At 49.7% G+C, this 11101-nt stretch overlaps 1 long non-coding RNA gene across 1 annotated transcript; it reads left to right on the top strand.

The window, feature by feature from the left end:
- The first annotated feature begins 205 nt into the window (after positions 1-205).
- On the top strand, positions 206-6842 carry LOC142881596 (uncharacterized). Its single transcript, XR_012925604.1, has 2 exons — positions 206-686; positions 2390-6842. It is a non-coding gene; the product is annotated as an uncharacterized LOC142881596 (long non-coding RNA).
- The last annotated feature ends 4259 nt before the right edge of the window (positions 6843-11101 follow it).

Here is an 11101-nt window from a genome sequence, read left to right as displayed (position 1 = left end):
ATGTGGGCTCAATACCTACATTGCATTTTATTTCATTTCATTTCATTTCTTTTCATTTTATATTTTATTCATTTTCAAAGTCCTGTTTTAAACACATTATGAACACCACGGCGATATGGTGGCCGCCGGCGAACAGCAGGGGCGCTGTGGGCAGCAGCTCAGCGGTGGTCACATGTCAGCAACGTGATGACGCAAAGGAAGGAAGTTGATGACATTTCTGTGCTGGCAAAAACAGTAAACACGTGCCATAGACTATCTTTGATAGGGACTGACTGACAAAACAAGCAGCCGGGCCCCGTGTTGACTGACGCGATGGTCTGCCCTCCACAAATCTGCTCGCACGCTGTGGCACGAAGAGAAACTCTCTCGCTGTAGCTCGTTTATTGGTGTCTGGACCAGACACGCAGACGAGTGACAGGAGCATGTTCCAGCAAAACTACCCGGGCGCGGCGATCGTCAGCAGACTCATGTGCCTCCGCGCTCTCTATCACAGCCGATCTGTCGCGATGTCCGTGCCAAAGCTCGACCGTCAAAGTTCGAGCAGGGGCGGCGCGCAGATCGGCGCCGCCGACTCCAGGGGCGTGTGCAGCACCGGCGGCGACGGGGGGCCCGGGCAGACGCGGGCTGGAGGTCAGCCCACGGAGGAGGAGATGACCGTTCACAGAGCCCACAGAGAGGCGTGTGAGGTGAGATCAACCGCTGGCAAGCCTCTGTGAACCGCCGACCGTGTAACTGTACACGATAAATAGGATCAGTGCGAGTTGGTTGGTCAGCTTGAGTTTAATTTTGTCGCCGCAGTGGTGGGCAAGGTATTCAAATCTCTGTTAAATTATTTATGACAGCAGTATTAAAAATTCAGTGTCCAAGTCCATGATTTAAACATGCGGTAAAGTTAAAATGCACAGCGTTCCTTGCAAAAAAAAAAAAAAAAAAATTTGGGCTGGATTTGCAGAGGGATCTTATTTGTAATCAGGATTGATTCAGATCTCTGTGTACACAAACACAATTTTAATGATAGAATTTGACCTGCACTACCCTCATCCCAAGAGGGTGCGCCCAGTATGGATGGATTTAGGGGATAAAAATGCGTGATGTGTATTTAATGTTGTCTCCATTTCACCTGAAAGTACCTGTCAAACACACCTGTCAAACGCAGCTGTTGACACCTGTAAAACAGAGCAACAGATTCGCAGATTTGGCCGGAAATTCTTACCCCCATTTTGAATTTTAGTTGACTCTCCTGTGAAGGTCAGAGGTGGGGTATAGAAATTAACTTCACAAGTTACTCAAAGGAGGCTTTCTGAACGCTGGTGCGTTCAGAGGCAGCTGTGGTGCCTTTGTCCCCGGGGCTGCATTTCCTCTGGCTGAGTGAACATTTAAACTCATTTTAAATTCTCATTCCTTGAAGATCCAATCATATGTGCTGTGAACCTTGAAATGTACTAGCTTTCTTTTTGTTGTTGTTGCGTTTAACCAGTTCAACTCAAAGGAACTATAAGTGAGCACTTATGTAAACTATATGTCATGTGAGCAGTGATGGCCATTAGATTTGGCAGCTCTGTCACATTCACCAAGTCGTACCTGCCCTCCCATCAAACAGGAAGCGAGTTCTCGGACGGCGGCAGCAGCAACCGTCGGTGTAGCTTCCCGCCTGTAGGCGTGTCTGTTGTAAATATTGCGCTTCAGAGTGCGCTTGAAATTGAGGCAACTTGGCCGCGACCTGAGGAGCTTGGTAGTGCCCCGGTGGGAAAAGCACAATACCGAGAGAGGGCCCTGCGATGCCAGCTCCACTATGTGCCCCTGCAATGCCATGTGAAATGACAGGCAGTGTCACCCGAAGGCCCCGGGGCCTTTTTCCCCTTTGTGGCCTGTCAGAGCTTAGCGACTAGTGGGCTCTCAGTTTGAAACAGACTGAGAGATGACATTTTGGAACTTCCCAAGGGAAGACGGGAGAGGTTGTTTTTTTTTTTTCACAGAAGGTGTTTGCGTGCCTGGCCGAGACGATACTAACGATAATAAAAAAGAACTGTCTTGTAAAAAGCAAAATGCAGAATAGAGGGAAATAAATTATGAAATTCCAGTGCTCTTATTTGAATAATCATTGTAGATTCTCCTCCGATGAATATCACACGACAGGACAGCAGTAGTTAATTAGGAACATCATACGACTTGGACTGTCTTACATCTGTTTCCGAGCACAGAGGTCAGCCGTTCGCTCTACTCCTTGACCCAAAGCAATCTGTCTCTTATGTATATGTTCATGCAGTATAATGTTTGCATGGTGCTGTGTTTATGTACCACATACCGCTATGTATCCAGGGGGGTCACGCATCCCAATACGTGCCTGTGTGTCGTTCTAATTAAATAATAATATATTCATTATGTTCAGGCAAAGAAGCAGATGTACGTCGACCCCTCCAGTGGATACAAGGTGTTCACAGAGTATGCTCACCTTCAGAGAGGGAAATGCTGCGGGAGCGCGTGCAGACATGTGAGCTCTTTGTTTTCTTTTTTTGTTCTGTGGGTTGTGTGTTTCTCCTCTGCACTGTTCAGACGGTTTTTATCACAGTGATAACTAACCCCCGCTGTGCTTTCTCAAAAGAAAGTCCGACCATATGTTCTTTGTGCGACCTTTGCTTGTCTCGAACGCAACATTAAAAGTTTCTTTGGGTTCATGGTGTGAGGGTGGCAAATACTTTTATATAATTTAATATAATGTGTTTTTTTTTTTGCCAAGGTTAGAATAATCATTTCACTTGGTGAAACACATTTTCAGTGTGTGTGTGCAATTCAGAATCCAAAGTCTTAAATCTTTCAGATCCACCTTTAAAAACCTCCCATCTGAATAATTTTCTGCTGGCCAGAATATGGCCAGACCAATAACAATAATATGAATAACATTTTCTAACTTTCAGTTAGAGGTTGAAATAGAAAAGGGTCCTGGATGTTGTTCCTAAAAATGAGATTATAAACTTGCCAAATACAAAAAAAAAAAAAATGGTTTGATTGATCACCGTTGTCATTTCGTCGATAGCACTGAATCTGATGTCATTGGAAGCCGTTTATTCTCTTCCGTGAAAATGTCCCATTTGCAAAGACCAGGCGTGTGTGGGATGACCAGCGTGTCTGAGGAGTGGGCGAGGTCCCGAGGATAATGTGCCAAGAGTCCCTGCCAACAAAAGCAGTTTAGGCTGTTCTCCAGTGGATGTTTACTCCTTTGTTTAGTGTTGTTTGGTACAACGTGGGAGAACGGGTGGTTCGGCTGTCTCAGCGCATGAAACAAACAAGATATATGGGTAATAGCATGTTTTCTGACCACTCAGTAGCAGGTGGAAGAACCAGGCGCAGCTGCAACGGCAGGGCAGCTGCTGCTCACGCTGGTAACCAGACTGGTGGCTTTGGGACGGCGTCCCATTCCTCCATCGGGGTTCTTTTTTTTTTTCTGTGTTGTTGTTGTTTTTTACAGGTTAGCCAACGCGGTTGCGTCGGTCACTGTAACATGTGAAGAACGTCCGAGTGGATCCCACAAGTGGGCTGAGGTCTGGGCTGTTGGCAGGCCACGGCGCTCTCTTTGCTGCCTCGTTCTGGAGATAGTCTGTTGTAGCCCTGGTTCAGCGAGGGCCGCCGTTGTCTTCCCAGTGGATGGAGTGAAATCCCAAATTAAAATAGAAACAGGAAGAAGAAGAAGAAGAAGAAGAAGAAAAAGAAGAAAAAGACACTACCGCCACCAGCGCTGTGGCTCAGCCGATAAAAAACAATCAGCATGGCCATTCTGGGTCCTCAGTACAGTCAGCAGGTGTTGCCAATCAGGAGGTAATTAGTCAATCCCCCAACAAATGAAAACAACAGGGTCAATACCCACAGATGATGATGAAGTGGTTTATCGTGGCAGGGAAATTTGGTGACATTCTTCTCGGGACCTCGTCCTCAGACGTATGAATAACCCAACAAAAACGTCGAAACCTTTTTTTTTTTTTCCCAATTGCTTTATATTATTTTTTATTTCAGTTCATCTTTGCTCAGTCAAGTAACAGTCTGACCTCCCAACGGGATCATTGCTGTGTTTTGGCCTGATGCTATCGATGTGACGTCAAATGAACTTTATACTTATACAGATAACTTTAACAAATTCATAATGTTAATGCTTATAACAATAATAGTGATGGTAGTGACGATGATCATGTCTGTTTCCATATAAAATGTGTTTTTTTTTTCCACTGCCAATAGCATTGCCCAAGTGTTAAGGCATCAACGCCTTTTCAAAACCTCAACTTCCAGCCTCCCTTCATGCCTTGTTCACTGCAGCTTTTGTCAGCAGTCAACAGGAACAGAGTGAGACGCTGAACGAGTCTATCGTCACATTTGCCTCGCGTCCAATCCTTGACCACTGCGCCCGCACCGTCCGACCTTGTCCTCGCTCCCACAGTGTCCCAATTCGTGTTCGTCTGTCTGTCCGTCTCCTTCTGCTGTGTCCCCCTCTCGTGCGTCTCAGTCCTGATCCAACTTGGCTTCATCCTGCTCGCGCCTGTTTAAAGTCCCTCTCCTCCGCTGTGCTCCGCCGCGTACACATGTCCTCGTTGTGTTCTCTGTGTGACTGAAGTCCCCCTCCACATGCTGCCATTTAGCACCATTTAATTATTTCATTTCCCTCCTCCAGTGTCCATATGGCCAGGTCAGTGTGAAGGACCCCGCGAAGAAGAAACACTTCAATTCTCTGTTTTATATATAGGGACGTCATGCCGAAGGTAAAAAGAAAAAGAAAACAACAAGAAGCGTCTGTAAGGACTAGAAGCCGGCGTGCTTTGCTTATCGTCTGCCTCTCTGTTGCCGTTCGGACGACTTGAGTCATTTTTTTTCAGCAGTACATGATGAAATATGGGTTGTGTCAGTGAAATACCCACCTCGGATGAATCACAACTCTTCTCAGGATTGTTATTATTCTCACAAGACAGACGGAGGATTTGTTCACTAGAACCTCGTATAGAATCGTCTTCTGTGGGTTTTTTTGTTTTTTTTAATGTTTTTTTCTTATTACGTTTTTGGGTCCGCTGTTCTTCTCGCTCTTTCTCCTCCCCGGAATGTCCAATGAAGTGCCGTGAGCTTCATTTCTCGTTTCTCTTTATGAGTATTTAATATTTTGTGTTATTCCGCTCCTCTGATGCATTTACAAGGGTTGTGGGAGTATGGAGATGAAAAACCGAGAGAGCATTTTAGATCCTCGCCCTCAAGATAAAGGGCGCATAAGCGAAAAGTAACCGCCGACACTCAAGACGGAGTCTTGTGCTCTTTCTCTCTCTCTCTCTCGCCTCGCATCTCCTTGTTATTCCTCCCTCCCAAATGTACGGCCGCGCGAATATTAGCATCATTTGCACTCCTCAAGTGCTCAACTGAACCCTCTCTACCTTTGACTGCGAGTGTATGCTCGCAAAAAAAAAAGGGAAAAAAATGAGCGAGGGGCCAAGGGTCGGGCCTTACACTTGGCTGCTCTGCTTTTACACCACTTGATGGAATCAGGCTGTTAACAAACATGCCATGGACATCAACAGCGGCCCTCCCCACAGGATTCCCTGCTCAGCCTCCTGGCAACCGGCGGGCTACAGCGCAGCTCCCCGCGGCTGCTCTCCTGAGCTGCAGCCTAATGAACTCGTGGGCCCTCTTCATCCCAGCACTGCAAACAGATCGGCGCCCGACTCCGACACGCACACGCACACACACGCACGCGCACGCACACATGCACAAAACATGCATAGGCAGGCTTCGCTGCATCAGAACACCCTGTGGCTCCTAATGGGGCCGATATAGAATGAAAGGTTTTGCGCTAAACACTGTGCTGCGGCCCACGGTGTTGGTGGTGCTGGTGGTGCTGGTGCAAGGTGAGGTCAGGCGCTTTTTCACGCGGCACTACCTGTGCGCGCCCGGAGATGTCGAGCAAGGATGTGCCACTCCGCCGGTGATTTGTGAGCGCATGTGGGCAGGCGGCGCGGCGCGGCGCCTCCGGGGGGCCGCCGGCCGCCGACTCTCCGCCTGATTGGGCAAACAGCGTCGGGATGAGAGGATGTGTCTGCCACGGAATGCTGCCGCAGCCCCACTGCATGGACACGGGTCTTTTTATTCCTCCACGTCTCTCTCCTCCCCCACTGCCGCCGCCATCCGCAGGTGGTGTCCCAAAGGCAAAAGCCCCGGCGAGCGGCTACAAGGGGATCCGTGATGCCGACAGTGCTGGGAAGGACAGGAAAGTCGGGGACGCATCGTCGGGCGTGGGTGGGTGGGTGGCGGTGTAGGCGGGGGAGGGGATGACGAGAGGCGAATTTATTTGGTGGTTGTTCTTAAAGCGAGGCAGCCGAGCGTGCGGCAGCAACATTTCTCGCGGCGGGACGGCGAAGGTGTCACACTCGTCAAGTACCTGGGCGCCCCTCCCCCACCCACCACCACCACCACCCACCCGCCCGCCCGCCCGCTCGCCTGCCACGGCTCCGTGGCTTTTTTGCCCGGGGACTTGTCTGTCACATTAAGTAGATGCATTGCCATTCAGGGGCTCTGGCGGGTCCCGCAGCCTGACCATGAAATAGGCCAACTTTCATGTCTGCCTCATCCCTCCACGTCGTCTCGATCCGGCGATGGCACAGTTTGATTTTTTTTTTTTTTTTTTTTTTTTTGATTTTTTTTTTTTTTTTTTTTTAATGTTAAGCAGTTGTTGACTGAGACACAAGCAGCACAGCTATCCCTTTGACAGGTTCATGGGGGGGGGGGGGTTGGGAAGTTGGGGATTTACTTGAAAATCGACCCTGCCTCCGCAACACAATACTGATCAATCATAGCATTAAAGTATGTTTGGAAACTGACTTGTCTTTGTGAATTTTCCTCTCTTGTGCCCTTGAGTCAAATAGGTCGCGCGCTTCCGCTGTAAAAGAGCGTTTTTATCAACGATCCGGTCATTTACAGCTTTTCCTGACTGCGGAATTGAATGATTTGTCTCATGGATTCATGTGGTAAGTGTACAAATGTAAAAAAAAACAAAAAAAAAACAGTGTGATTAGTGAGAATACAGAAATAGATGGGTATCCATCTAATAGGTGGAATGCATAAATATGTACATAACATATAATAATGTATTTTAACAGAATAGTATTAGTATTATCATTAACATGATGTTGAATTTCAAAGACAACTTCTACAGTTTCATCTGCAGTGAGAACGTGGAGACATGTACTTACGACTGCGGCAGCCTCCCCTCCATTGGCATGATGATTATTTCAGGCGTTTTTTTGGACTGAACATCTCTGACCTTCAGCTGGAGCATATGCTGCGCCCGGGCAGAGTGGCAGCTGTATAACACGTGCCTTTCTGCAGCGCGGCGCCTCCAGCCTCAGAGAAGGAGAGAGCTGTCCAGTTTGGATCTGTGACCAAACAGACTCTAGTCACAACCAGTTGACAGGCCAAGCAGCACCCTGTGCCACACACACACACACACACACACACACACACACACCCTCCTCATCTCGAGCAGCCACAGCAGCAGCCCTGCGGCCAGTGGACCCAACCTCAGTCGCTCACAGTGTCTCCATCACTGTTGGCCAGACCCGGCCAGGGACTGACACAGGGTTGGCAGGGAGAATGAAGAAAAAAAAAAAAACTTGAGTGTCAGCCGTGTGATGGCTGAAAGGAACATCAGTCTCAGCAATTGGCCGGGCATTGTTTTTTTGTTTTTTTGTTTTTGTCTGTGGGCGTGCACGTGTAGGGCGGCTTGCGTCTTGATATTCAAGCAGCATTTGAGCAGCCCCCTGCATCAACGTCTGCTCGCTCTGCACACACAATGTCAGCTCGCCTCGGGGCAGCAGCCTCCACAGTGGTCATATGGACAGCCGCATCCCTGTGGTAGAATTAGTGATAAAACACACGCGCAAACACACACACACACACACACACACACACGGCCGCTGAGTGACAGTCAGGGCATCAGATTCCTTTGGACAGACAGGGCTGCAAATAGCACTGAGGAGCTGCTTCTCCTCTCCGATCGCAACTGGTGGTCAGGCTCATGCCAGGCTGAGTCGCAGCCGCCAGATGAGCCCAGATAAAAGGATAGCCGGGGTGGTGGGGGGGGTGGAGGGGGGGGGGGGGTTGTCACAGGCACCCGAGTCTCTGAGTAGCACTTTGACCACATTGTCTCCCTCGTGGGTCAATCCAACCGTAGCTGCAATTGCGACTACCGTCTATGCCGGGCATGGGCAAACTACGGCCCGGGGGCCACGTGCGGCCCGTTAAGCTTTTTAATCCGACCTGCCCAACTTGAAGAAATTATATTAATAGTAAGTCGTAAAAATGTCGGCATTTCATCCATTTCTCAGCGTTTCAAGAGTCATTTCAATGAAGAGCTACAGTAAATACCACTGGTTTTGTTGGAACTTTGATTTGGGTCATTTTCAACCGACAATTCTAGATGCATGGTATGTTTTCTACGTGGCCCACCAGTCAAAAAGTTAGCCCACCCCTGGTCTATGCTCTTTGAAGACGGAAATTTTTTTTCTCCTGGCCCCTGACGTTCGCTCACCCTGCGCCCCTTGTTTGTCGTGTTGCTGGAAGTCTTCAAAGAGCGGCGCAGGTGTGAAGGAAGACGGTGTTTTTCCGACATTGTTCGCCCCGCGACGGGAGCGTCACCCAAAACCGCCAAACCCCCTCCCACCCCGTAAGGTTACATCGCAATAAAGAACATCCATCTATTATGTTTCCTTGTCCTTTCTAGTGTGGCCAGATATGGACTAATGCGCGCAACCACTCCCCCAGGAGGATACACCATCCCTGGGGGGTGGGGGGGCTGGGCGGGTGGGTGGAGGTGGCAGTGTGCTGTTGTGGAGGGGAGGAGGAGGGAGGAGGGGGGGGGGGAGGCAGGCAGCAGTTGGTGTGCAGGGAGCAGAGGCTCAGGCTGGCTAGTTAAGAGCTTCTCCCTCCTATCCTCCATCTGCCAGGGACCAGGGTTGTGATTTGAGCTCCAGCAGAGCAGAGCAGGGACGAGATCGAAAGGAAGGGAGGGGAGGGGAGTGGAGAGGAGGGGTGGCGTGGGGTGGGGGGGGGTGAGAGAAGGAAATGCAGAGGGGGTGTGGGGTGTGGGGGGGGGGGTTGCGAGGGGATGTGGGGAGCGTCGGTTGGAAGAGACAGAGAGGAGCGAGAGTGGTGGAAGTGGAGGGGTTGGAGAGGGATGGGACGGGGGGGGGGCGGGGGGCGAGGGAGAGAAAGACCCGAGGACAGAAAATAAGGATGGAAATGAAAAACAGGATGGGATTAAGATGCTCGGGATCATAAAAAAAAGAAGTGCTTTTTTTTTTTGCCCGTACCATGTTGCATATTACGTATTCCACTCGAGTAACGACGGGTTCTCATGATGTGTCTCACGCCTTTCATCCCTGGCCTCTTCCTTCTTCTTCTTCTTCTTCTTCTTCTTCTTCTTCTTCTTCTTCTTCTTTCTTCACTGCCCTTTGTGATGTCACAGAGGGCACAATATCTGTTCCTTGCTGAGCTGCAACACCCCCGGCCCGGTTGTTGTCTCTCCCTCGGTCTGCCCCCCCTTTTTGTTTTTTGTTTTTTTTCATTCTATTTTTTTTGTCCCCTTCAAAACATGTTTCGGGTCATATCGTCACAAGAGGAGGGACGTAAACACAGGGCTAAACGTGCTCTTTTATGAAGATACCGTTTTGCCAGCTGCTCCTCGCCGATGAAAAAACAAAGACCTGACGACTGCTACAACGTGGCCTTAAAACGGGATTTTAGTCATATTAATTCCCAATTATCGTTCCCTTTGCATTTCCTGCAGTGATCAGGAGGCCGTGTGCAACGGTGTGTTTGCAAACACTTGCATGATATCCCCCACCCCCCCTCAGCCCCCCACCCCCCACGCCAACCACAGCCATGCTCATGTGACTCGACCAGGCTTCAGCTCTACAGCCTCCCCCCCCCACACACACACACACACACCCTCCCTCTCCCTTTTCCCACCCCTCTCCTTCACTGTCAGTGCTCAGCCTGTGGTTTCCTGCTCCGTGCACAGCGGATCCTGGGAGAGCCGCCTCCTCCTCCTCCTCCTCCTTTCCTTCACCTCCTCCTTCCTCCCTCCCCCTTTCCTCCGCCGCTCCTCTTCTGGCCATGCTTTGGGAGAGACTGAGAGCTCCCCTCCGTGTCACTTGAGGTGACCTAGAAAATGATAACTACCGATGAACCCTGGGTGTGTGGTAATCTAGCCGCCGTGCCCCAGGACAGGCCCACAGCCAAGCTGGCATCTCAGGGGGTGAGATGCTGGAGCTGCTGGAGCTGCTGGAGCTGCTGGAGCTGCTGGGCCCTCGCTGTCGGAGCAAAGCCACGCCGAGCAGCCTGTCTGGGGTATCATTCTCCGGGAACGCAGCGTGCACCCAGCCCGTCGCCGCGCACACTGAAATGGATCTCAGTGCCGTTGCATTATTGATGAGATACATTGTGATGTCAGCCCAGGCGGAAGGAGCGAAGCAAAATGACTGTTAGCGGTGTGCCACACCATCATTTATGCAAGCCGGTGCCGAGGTGTAATTAATTGTCACCCTTTTGCTCGGGTCCCCAGTGCTCACTCACACACTGCTCCGCTCACTTGTCGTCAGCCGGGAATCCATCCCGCACCTCGCTATTGTTCTCCAAGTGGCCAGCGTGAAGATGCCCGCGTCAATGCTTAAAAGGGACTCAATGCTTAAAAACACTGAGTCCCTCGCTGCCACGTGATGTCACTCGTCAGACCAATAGTGATGCAGCAGTGGAAGGTGATTACAGGAGACACTATTAATAGCAAAGCTAATTAATGTTTGGTTTCACCTTGAATTGGAGGGAGGGGGGGGGGGTTGTGTTGACAGTTGAATGCTGAATAATTTTTTTTTTTTTAATCTCCCAAATATATTCATTCCCTCGTTGTCACAACATGAGGTGAAGTTTTGGGATGTTTTGTCTGCACAACATCAATATTGCGTTGGATTTATGTAAAGTTTGTCGGCTCATTGCCAAGCGAGAGAGACAGTGAGGGAATCAGAATTGGAGAAATTACACAAGACCAGAAAAACAACATTAATTTTCTGCACCTTCATTTCCA

This window comes from Nelusetta ayraudi, unplaced genomic scaffold, assembly GCF_046127955.1.
Source record: "Nelusetta ayraudi isolate G7.1 ecotype Tasmania unplaced genomic scaffold, CSIRO-AGI_Nayr_v1 ptg000205l, whole genome shotgun sequence".
Taxonomy (NCBI): Eukaryota; Metazoa; Chordata; class Actinopteri; order Tetraodontiformes; family Monacanthidae; genus Nelusetta; species Nelusetta ayraudi.
This window is presented reverse-complemented; position numbering and strand designations above follow the sequence as displayed.